Raw genomic sequence first — 11,974 nt, forward strand, 5'->3', positions numbered from 1 at the left:
CTCCACTGTATTGTGAGGGCTGTGCTGCCTGGAGTTCCCCAGTTTAACTCCTTCATCCCTGTGTACCGTGGGAGCCCTGCATTCTGGCTCCCTGGCATACTCAGACAGTTTTTCAGCAGCGTGCATGGCTGCAGCTCTAGTTGCTTTGGCGGCTGGTGTCTGTGTCCCACCACCATTTTGTGCAGTACCTTCCATTCCTGCTGCCGCCTCCTGCTCATCCCCCAAGCCATGTAACCACCGTCCAAGCTGTGCAGTAAGTGCAGGGTGGTCTCTGGTTGCTGCACGGATGATTTTTGCCCAGTGGAAATCAGGATAACTGGTGGTTCCAGGAGCTCTCCTTCCTAGCTTCCTCTCACATTTCCGGCCACACCCCCCAAAATAGTTTATTTATTAAGTAAATATTAAATATATAAATATAAAACAGTAATAGGTATGATAAATAATGGTGCTTCAACAAGATGGATGATATATCAGCATAAATATTAGAATTATAGTGGGCACAAGAGTAAACAAAACTGCAGTATTCGATACAAATAGAATATATTATTGTTTAAAAAAATTCAAATATCAGTGAATGTGTCAAGTTTGTATAAAAATTTAAATATTCACAGACAAGAATAAAATTCATTTGTAGTGAGAAAAATTGAGTCTAATCTAGATGCAAAATATATTTAAGTAAACAGTGACATATGAGATCAGTTTCCAAATAATAAATTGATGTGGATTTTTAAGAAAAGAAAAAAATAATAAGTAAATTAAATAAATTGCAACAGAGAAAAACTAGTGTAATCCAATCCAATGTGTGTGTTCAGCAGATTCCATGAGGCATTTATGTTGCAAAGTGCTGTGTGCTAATAAGTGACCAGTGAAATAGAGTGCTTTAAGTATAAAGTGCAATAGTGATTGCTGTAAGCGGACAATAATGCATCCACATAAGATTCAATGACCAATAAAGTAAAGTGCTCCTGTGCCAGTAAACGATAATTACCTGATGTATAGTGCTGTGTCGTCCCTCTTCCCCTGGACGATTTTCTATTGGCAGCAGACTCACAGCGGGAGTTAGATTACAACCTGGATTTCACCTTGAAGAGTTTTCAGTCCCTAGGTTGGGTTATAAATATCCAGAAGTCAGACTTCCAAGCAGACACTAGGAAGATCTTCTTAAGGGGTGCTTCACACATAGCGAGCTCACTGCCGAGATCGCTGCTGAGTCACGCTTTTTGTGACGCAGCAGTGACCTCATTAGCGATCTTGCTGTGTGTGACAATGAGCAGCGATCTGGCCCCTGCTGCGAGATCGCTGCTCGTTACACACAGCCCTGGTTCGTTTTCTTCAAAGGCGCTCTCCCACTGTGACACACAGATCGCTGTGTGACAGCGAGAGAGCGACAAATGAAGCGAGCAGGGAGCAGGAGCCGGCGTCTGACAGCTGAGGTAAGCTTGTAACCAAGATAAACATCGGGTAACCAAGGTGGTTACCCGATATTTACCTTAGTTACCAGCCTCTGCAGCTCTCACGCTGCCTGTGCTGCCGGCTCCAGCTCTCTGCACATGTAGCTGCTGTACACATCGGGTTAATTAACCCGATGTGTACAGCAGCTAGGAGAGAAAGGAGCCAGCGCTAAGCAGTGTGAGCTGCTCCCTGCTCTCTGCACATGTAGCTGCATTACACATCGGGTTAATTAACCCGATGTGTACTGTAGCTAGGAGAGCAAGGAGCCAGCGCTCAGTGTGCGCGGCTCCCTGCTCCCTGCACACACAGCTAAGTGGTGTGCGCTGGTAACTAATGTAAACATTGGGTAACCATACCCGATGTTTACCTTAGTTACCAGTCTCCGCAGCTTCCATACGGCGGCTCCGTGCAAGCGCAGCGTCGCTTGCACGTCGCTGCTGGCTGGGGGCTGTTCACTGGTCGCTGGTCAGATCTGCCTGTTTGACAGCTCACCAGCGACCATGTAGCGATGCAGCAGCGATCCTGACCAGGTCAGATCGCTGGTCGGATCGCTGCTGCATCGCTAAGTGTGAAGGTACCCTAAGAGTCCTACTGGACTCTGGGACAAGATCATCCTTCCTGCCGGACGAGAAAGCAGTAATCATCAGAAGCAGAGTCCGTGCCTTCAGGGGAGGACAAAAGAGCACGAACAAAAAGGCTATGAGCATCCTAGGTTTGATGACGTCCTGCATCTCCAGCATCAGATAAAGCTAGTTCCATTCCAGGACTCTCCAAAGTCTGATCCTGTCGGCTACAATGGGCTCCCGTTGGTCTTTGAGCAGCAAAATCTCTCTAGCTCACCCCCTCAGGAGATCCTTACTGTGGTGGACGCACTGGAAAAACCTCAAGGTCAGAGTGCCTTAGGATTGCTCGGCATGTGTCACTCTTACTACCGATGCAAGTCGGTCAGGTTGGGGTGCTCCTGTGGGAACCCAGTACTTCCAGGGGTTTTTAGCCAGAACAAATATGGAACAGGTCCTCAAACTTCAGGGAATTGAACGCCATTTGGGAAGTCCTCAGAGGAAACCCGGAACTCTTCCAAGACCACCACGTAAGGATACTCTTCGACGTCACAGCGGTGTCCTTCATCCATCACTAAGGAGGGTCAAAACATTTCCCTTTGCAAACTCTAGCCATGGAAATTTTTTGTTGGCCAGAAAAATCGGACCTGACCATCACAGCAGTTCACTTAAAAGGAACAGAAAACAGAGTGGCAGATTATCTCAGCAGGCAAAAAATAGATCCATCGGAGTGGGAGCTGAACGAGGACATGTTCTAGGAATTGGTCAAGAAATGTGGCCTGCCGCAGGTGGACCTATTTGCCTCCAGGAAGAACAGAAAAACAGACAGATTCTTTTCCTTGAACCCTCGGGAGAATCCCATTGCAGTGGATGCCATGTTGCAAACTTGGGACATGAAGTTTGCATATGCGTTCCCACCAATTCCCCTGATTCCCAAAGTGCTCAGAAATATCCAGGCGGATGGAAGCAGAGTGATGATGAGATAATAACCCCATTTTGGCCCAAGTGAGCTGGTTATCTCTGCTAAAAAGGTTGTCCATTAAAGGACCCGTTTTTCTTCCCTTGAAGGAGAATCTTCTACACAAGGGACTAGTGGTGCACCAGAACATGCAACATCTACACCTGTTGGCCTGGATCCTGAAGGTAGATACCTGAGGGAAATGTGCTTGTCGGATGAAGTTATTTCCACCCTCCAGGCAAGCAGGAAACCTGTCACAAGAGTCATTTATAGGAAGACCTGGAGAAGATTCTGCACCTTTTTAGGTAAGGAACCAGCAGACGGAGTACATCTGAATATCCCTTGAATTTTGGACTTCCTGCAGGCCAGGTTCAACAAAGGCCTAAGAAGAAGTACTCTAAGGGTTCAGATTTCTGTCCTTAGCACCTTCTTTGGTGTCTCCCTTGCGGCCCAGCCGTGGATTTCAAGGTTTATGAAGGCCACCCAGAGTCTACGACCTACCCTATGAGCTTCACTGCCTCCTTGGGATCCAAGGTTTGGTCCTAGATGGACTATGTGATCCCCCATACGAACTAGTGGACCGTATCACAATTCAGAAGCTATCTGCCAAAGCAGTATTCCTAGTGGCAATGACAACAGCAAAATGGTTAGGAGAGATCCAAGCCTTATCCACAAGGAATTCCTATCTACGTATCATGGAGGACCGTATAGTTCTTAGGCTGGACCCAACATTTCGGCCCAAAGTAGTCTCTGCTTAAAATTGGAACAAGAGATCATCCTGCCCTCCTTCTGCCAGGACTATAAGAACCAGAAACAATGCGTTTTACATTCCCTCAATATCAGACGAAAAGTACTAGCATACCTGGAGGTCACCCGGACCTGGAGGATGGGTTCTAACCTCTTTATCCAGTTTGGGGGTAAAAATAGGGGATGGAAGGTCTCAAAAGCGACCCTATCTAGATGGATCAGAACCACTATCCATTCGACTTACTGTACATACTAGCAGGTCAGTCTCCCCCAGCACACGTTAGAGCCCATTCTACCAGGGCACTATCCACCTCATGGCAGAAAAAGCAGGGTGCATCTGTAGAGCAGATTTGTAAAGCTGTCACCTAGTCAGCTCCAAATACATTCTGTAGGCACTACAAACTAGATGTCTTGTCCAGTCACCAGACCTCATATGGCAGAAAGGTCCATCAGGCCATAATCCCACCCTAGTATAGGTTTATTGGGTATTCTCCTGTGGTGCTGTCATGACAGTGACCTGGAAAATAGGAATTACAATCTACTGGTAATGATGTTTCAAGGCGCCCATACTGCCTCTGGCTATTTAACTCCCTAAATCAGGGGTTTCAAACTCGGCTGGGTGTGTGGGCCGCACAGAGGAAAAAAAATAATTTGGGGGGCCGCATTCTTTGCAGGACAAAGTGACATTTTTATTTGTACCATATATATTTTTTTTTTTCACACACCTTTGGATCACTGATTTTGAACATTTTTCACTTGTTTATTATAACAAATGTGCACATTCTTTGTTTAAATATAAATGAAAAAAAATTTGATGGTAAAAAAAAAAATCATGCCTTATTTTGAGGTTTTTTTTTTGTTCTTGTTTTTTTGTTTTTTTTTACATTTTATCCTTTTCTTATAACTAATAGTGTTACAATTAGCACTATATAGAAATTTTGGCCAACATCTTTCAGTAATGTTCCCCATCTTGTTGCAATGTGCCCATCCTTGTCCCCTTTTAGAATTGTGCCCCACCCTAGAGTAATGTGCTCATCCTTGTCCCCATCCTATAGTAATGTGCCCCATCCTTGTCCCCATCTTATAGTAATGTTCCCCATCCTTATCCCCTTGTGAGCAATCTCCCTATCCTGTAGTACTGTCCCCATCATATAGTTGTCTCATTCTATAGTAATGTGCCCATCCTACAGTAATGTGCCAACCTTGTCCCCATCCTATAGTAATGTGCCCACCATGTCCCCATCCTATATTAATGTCCCCAGCCTTATCCCTATCCTATAGTAATGTTTCCCATCCTTGTCCCCTTGTAGTAATGTCCCTATCCTGTAGTACTGTGCCCATCCTAGTCCCCATCCTATAGTAATGCTCCAACCTTATCCCCATCCTACAGTTATGTCCCCATCCTATAGTAATGTGCCCATCTTGTCCCCCTCCTACAGTAATGTCCCCAGCCCTGTCCCCATCATGTGGTAATGTCCCCATCCCATAGTAATGTGCCCACCTTGTCCCCATCCTATAGTAATGTCCCCAGTCTTGTCCCCATTCTATAGTAATGTCCCCATCCTATAGTAATGTCCCCATCCTATAGTCATGTGCCCACCTTGTCCCCATCCTATAGTAATGTCCCCATCCTATAGTAATGCGGTGCGGCTGAAAGGGGGCAGTGGCACTATAACTTACCGATCGCTCTCCTCAGCTTCCACAGATGCCGGAGTAAAGCGGAGGGGAGCGGTCTCCAGCCCCAGATCCACGTTGATTGGAGAGACCGGCCTTGTGACCGAACTTGCCAATCAGAGCTGGGGGCGGGTGAAACAGATGTCACCCAGCTCCAGCCAATGATCGGTGCTATAGCTGCACTGATCATGGCTGTATTTCAATGTTTAAGCCATTTTCAATGGCTAAAACATTACAGTGGCTGTGATTGGCTGAGCGGCGTTAGTCAGCCAATCACAGCCTCCGTAGGTCCGGGGAGGAGACACCACCCCTCCTGAGGTCAGGCAGAGGTCCCCTCCTCCCCGAATCTAAGGGATTTGCAAAGCGATCGCAGCCACCGAGGCTGCGATTTCGCCATGACGTACTGGGTACGTCATGGGTCCTTAAGTACCAGGGAGCCATGATGTACCCAGTACGTCATAGGTCGCTAAGGGATTAATGTGCCGTCCTTCACATACACATAAAAAAACAAAACATTCTTCTCACCTGTCCCGTGTTCCCTCGGCTTCCTCATCTCTGCTTCTTGCTGTCTGTAGGCCCGTGCCCCCATTGTCTATTGCAGCCAGTGCAGGGGCTGCAGCCCCTGTCAGCGATTTATGTCATTTGATTGTTTTGCTGGCGCTGCGCGCACAGAGTCAAGCTCTCTGTGCACAACGTTTCCAATGCAGCCGTAGCCATCCACCAATCAGAGGTAAGCAGCTGAGGTCAGGCACTTTCCATTGGAGGAATAGTTGTGCACAGAGCGCTTGACTCTATGAGCGCAGCGCCGTCTAAACATTCATCTGACATAAAGCGATGACAGTGGCTGCGGCCCCTGCACCGGCCGCGATAGTCAACAGAGACACGGGCCTGAGGGCCGCACGAAGGAGCCCGAGGGGCCACATGCGGCCCGCGGTCTGCGTGTGTGAGGCCTCTGCCCTAAATGCTGTGATAAATAACTATCACAGAATCTAGGGTGTGGGAGAAGGTATAGCGCTCCCTCTACCATGCAGTCAGGACTCCCGCTATAGGATCACGGGAGCCCGATCGTTGCCATTGCAACACAAGGTCACTCAGCTATGGTGAGCTCTTAATCTTGTCAGGAGCCTGATCTTAAGGTCCAGTCACACTAAACATCTTACCAGCGATCCCAACAACGATAGGGATCGCTGGTAAGTTGCTAGGAGGTTGCTGGTGAGATGTCACACTGCGACGCTCCAGCGATCCCACCAGCAACCTGACCTGGCAGGGATCGCTGGAGCGTCGCTACACAAGTTGCTGGTGAGCTCACCAGCAACCAGTGACCAGCCCCCAGCGCCGCGTGGAAGATGCTGCGCTTGGTAACTAAGGTAAATATCGGGTAACCAACCCGATATTTACCTTGGTTACCAGCTCACGCAGCTACACGTGCAGAGAGCAGGGAGCAGCGCACACTGAGCGCTGGCTCCCTGCTCTCCTAGTACAGCACACATAGGGTTAATTAACCCGATGTGTACTGCAGCTACATGTGCACAGAGCAGGGAGCAGCGCACAATGCTTAGCGCTGGCTCCCTGCTCTCCTAGTACAGCACACATCGGGTTAATTAACCCGATGTGTCCTGCAGCTACATGTGCACAGAGCAGGAGCCGGCACTGACAGTGAGAGCGGCGGAGGCTGGTAACAAAGGTAAATATCGGGTAACCAAGGACAGGGCTTCTTGGTTACCCGATGTTTACATTGGTTACCAGCCTCCGCGGAAGCCGGCTCCTGCTGCCTGCACATTTAGTTGTTGCTGTCTCGCTGTCACACACAGCGATCTGTGCTTCACAGCGGGAGAGCAACAACTAAAAAATGGCCCAGGACATTCAGCAACAACCAACGACCTCACAGCAGGGGCCAGGTTGTTGCTGGATGTCACACACAGCAACATCGCTAGCAACGTCACAAAAGTTGTTCGTTAGCAGCGATGTTGCTAGCGATGTTGCTTAGTGTGACGGGGCCTTTAGATACTTGTGTCAGTGTACAACTGACAGCTATAATCCATTGTAATCCTGGTGCATTGCAATGGATTATAACCGCAATCAATGTACTAAAAATTAATGTCACAGAGAGGGACTAAGTAAAAAAAATTGTAAAAATATGGTACAAACTCCCCACAAAGAGCAAAGAAAATAAAAAAAAACAAAACATACCAATAAATACGTATAGTTATGTGAAGTAGAGGTGCTGGATTGGCGTCGACAATCCCCGGATCTGAACCCAATTATACACTTGTGGGTAGAGTTGAAGAAAAAGCTGTATACTCAAGGGAGTTGACCAGTATACACCAACACTGGAAAGTGTAGAAAAGACCTGGGATCAGATTTTGGTCGAGACATACTTAAATCTGATGAAAGTATGCCCAGGATTCAGGCACTGTTGAATGCCAAAGGTGGATTAACAAAATACTAAAAATTAAAATTTAGATTTTTAGGAGCAAAATATTAACAATGGAGTGAAATGACAAGAATTTGCATAACTTATCATATGCTAAATAGTTGCAAGTCAAATTTCCATATGAGATAGCCAAGATGATTGTTGTAAAATGAATATTGTCTCATATTCGGAGTTGTAGTGGATGGTGAGATATGGAGTCAGAAAGTCAAAAGTTCAAAAGATCGTTACCCTTTTGCTCATCAGTGTATGGTGAGACACTGCTTCCTGCCAAAGCCAGTGTGTGTAGCGAAAAGCATTGGCATCTATTCCATGTTCTTCTCTATCAATTAGGCATGGCTGGATTATTTCTGATATCATCATCATACTTTTCCCCTTTGCAGAGTTTGATGTCATATCTATTCACTCTTATTGTAATTAAACAGCCGAACCCTCATTGTAGATTTACATTGTTTTTTTTCTTTTTTTGACTTTCACTATTGCTTTCCTCCATACTTTACTTTTTTCTGGATATAGATTTATTGTATTGGGAGATGTGAATAGCGTTGTGCTAAATTACACTGGTCTTGTGTAAGTTTGTGATTTACACCAATTAGTGTGTTTTAATATTTTCTTTTTACTTGTTTCTCTCTACATCTATGTATTAAAGGGAACATGTCACCAGATTTTTGTATTTTAAACTAAAACTAGCACCTTAAAGCAGCGCCTGTGCTGCAGTCTATGAAAGGTGCACATTACCCCCCCACCCCCCCGTAGACCACACAAATACTTATAAAATCTCCCGTCATATATGTAAATTGTCCTGTCCAGTCCGATGGGCATCCTAATCTGCACCTCCAGTCCCCCCTTTCGCCGTCCTCTTGTGATGATTGACGTGGATGATACCTCGAGTGCTATCCACATAGGCGGCCAAAATCTTGCATCTAGAGACATATTCCTGGCTCACGCCGGTGCACTTCGCTCTGCCCTATTAAGGAACAGCCGAAAACATAGGTGCGCCTGCGCGAACTGGTGAGTTCTCTGCGCAGGCGCAAGATTTTTCCCAGGGATGTGGATGAAGCGGGTGTCGTTAGCCACGTCGCCGTGCAAAATACCACTCATACGCAGAGAACTCACTGATTCATGCAAGTGTACCTATGCTTTCGGCCCGGCAAAGCGAAGTGCGCCTACGCGAGTCGGGAATGTGTCTGCGCACACACGAGATTTTGCCCACCTATGTGGATGACCCCTGAGGTGTCAGCCACGTCGATTAGCGCAAGAGCACAGCGAAAGGAGGGACAGGAGGCGCAGATTAGGACACCCATCACACCGGACAATTTACAAACAAGGCGGGAGATTTTATAAAGGCATTTCTGGGGTCTACAGGGAGTAAAGTGCACCTTTATAGAATGCAGCACAGGCGTTGCTTAAGGTGCTAATTTTAGTTTAGAAGGTCAAAATTTGGTGACAGGATCCCTTTAATAAAGCCATATTCCATATATTTTGGATGTGCAGTTTGTTCTGCATATACTCATAATTGTGCTTATTGTAAATCTTGTGTATATCATACTAGCACTCCAATTTTCAGTATTCGGAGTGGGGCCCACCTGGTTTTAATCGATAATATTTTGAACATCAGTGGTTACAACACATTTTATATGGGTGGAAAAGAAAAGCACTAGATAACTCCTTTTTATATGTAGTTGTAATACAAATATATATCTGAATATTACAGAGATGGTTGATACATAGGTAATTTATTTGACTGCTATAAACAAATGTTTATTGGTAATTTCATACATTTTCTAATGCTCGATAATGCTTTTCCTTTGACTGTAACTGCTGGAGTTTTTTTGTTTCACAATTTGGCAGTAAAATTAGTAAACTTTACTTATCTATGTAATTTTCCTCAGCAGCTCCAATAACAGCAGTTACCTTTGTGTGCCAGCTGTATTATACAGCTGGCATCCCTAGAAGTATGGAATGGGCTCAGCTCCCGTCTCCTCCATACTGTAAGTGCGCACATCAGCCAAACATGGAAGATAATGTGACTACATGAAAATGGGTTCTCACAAGTGAATTCTCTGATCTGCAACGTTTGACTTCAGCTTAAAGAGAATCTTTAACCAGTTTTATCAAGTTAAACTGACCATATCAAGTAACGGTGGCTGAAAAGTTTTTGTTTTTTTTCTTTTTCTTAATTTCTCATATCAGTTGCGGAGATATTGGCTCATAAAGTACAATTTATGCTACATCCCAACGCTGTTCCAAGAGAATCTGCTCTTGGGGGAATGTACTTCTTCCCCTGCTTGATGTTGACCACTCATAAGCAAGTGAAAAATGAACAAGCTCCAGAAAATCAGAAGAATACGCCATTTCCTTTGAGACATGTGATAGCAGACAGCCCTTATGACGCACAGCTCTGCCACATCAGCTACTGTGTAGAGTACAGCAGTTTCAGAAAGTAACTGGAAAGACAAAAAGGTGAAGATGGTGTCTTATCACAGATGATGGATAAGGAGGGGATTAACCCCTTTACCCCGAGGCGATTTTCCGTTTTTCGGTATATTTTGCTCCCCCTTTTCCAAGAGCCGTAACTTTATTTTTTCGTCAATCTTGCCATGTGATGGTTTGTGTTTTTGCGGGATGAGTTGTACTTTTAAATGAAACTGCAAGTTTTACCATATAGTGTAATGGAAAACGGCAAAAAAATTCTAAGTGCAGAAAAAGTTGCAAAAAAAGTGCAATTAAATGATGGTTTTTGGGATATTTTATTCACCGTGTTCACTATATGGTAAACCTGATGTGTCAGTGTAATGTCTCAGGTCGGTACATGTTTGTAGACCCCAAACATGTATAGGTTTACTTTTATCTAAGGGGTTAAAAAAATCACAAGTCTTTCCAAAAAAAAAATATAGTACACTTTTTGCCCCATTTTTCACGACACGTAGCGTTCTCATTTTTTGGGATATTGGGCTCAGTGATGACTTATTTTTTGGTTCTTAAGCTGACATTTTTAATGGTACTATTTTTGTGTAGATGCTAAGTTTTGATCTATTATTGCATTTTGCGCAAAATTTGCAACGACCAAAAAACGTAATTTTTTCGTTTACATTTTTTGCCGCTATGCCGTTTATCGATCAAGTTAATTGATTTTTTATTTTGATAGATTAAGGCTATGTGCGCACTAGAGCTTTTTACCTGCGGATTTACCCGCGGATTTGCCCCGGAAATTTCTTGAGAAATGTCTGCAATCTTTGTGCAGACATTTCCCATGAAATTCAATGAGAAAAAAAAATAGCTGTGCGCACTGTGCGGATTTTTCTCAAGAAAATTTCTTGAGAAAATTTTCTCGAGAAACTTTCTTGAGAAAATGTGCATGTCCATTAATTTCCGCAGGTACCTGCGGTATTCCGGGGGTATTCCGCAGGTAGCAATGATGTGCGGTATACCCCCGGAATAGCCGCGAATTACCTGCGGGAATGATCATCGCTGCCTGCGGTTTTGCAGGAAGCGATGTCATTATGCCAGGAAGAGGAAGCGGAGCAGACGTCACACTCCCTGGACGCCGCACAGAAGCACTTCCGTGCGACCTCCAGGTCTGTCCCGTGCAGTCTGTGTCCTGCTCCGGCCTCGCGGCTGCCTGCACTGCAGGGTGTCAGTGTCTGCCCGCAGTGTCAGCAGCTTGTCACGCTGCAGCGCAGGCAGACACTGACACAGGCAGACACTGACACTGCACTGCAGGGTGTCAGTGTCTGCCCGCAGTGTCAGCAGCCTGTCACGCAGCAGCGCAGGCAGACACTGACATCCTGCAGTGCTGGGAGCCGCGGGGATGACGATCGCTGCTGTCAGGAGGTGAGATCATTACCTGCTGTGACGATCTCCTGCCTCCTGACGTCAGCGCTGTCACTGCTGTATATGCCCGTCTCGCGAGAGGCCCGAGACTGTCACTAGCGGTGACGTCACGGGCTCTCGCGATACTTCTGACAACGCAGTCAGTGACAGCGCTGACGTCAGCAGTACAGGAGATGATCACAGAAGGTAATGATCTCATCTATGCTCCTGATGGCAGAGCTCGTCATCCCCTGCAGTGACCTGAGCTGACCTATTGATGTTAGCTCAGGTCACTGCACAGCTCTCCCAGCCAATGGGGAACATTCTGTTCTTCATTGA

This window comes from Anomaloglossus baeobatrachus, chromosome 5, assembly GCF_048569485.1.
Source record: "Anomaloglossus baeobatrachus isolate aAnoBae1 chromosome 5, aAnoBae1.hap1, whole genome shotgun sequence".
In the NCBI taxonomy this organism is placed as follows: Eukaryota; Metazoa; Chordata; class Amphibia; order Anura; family Aromobatidae; genus Anomaloglossus; species Anomaloglossus baeobatrachus.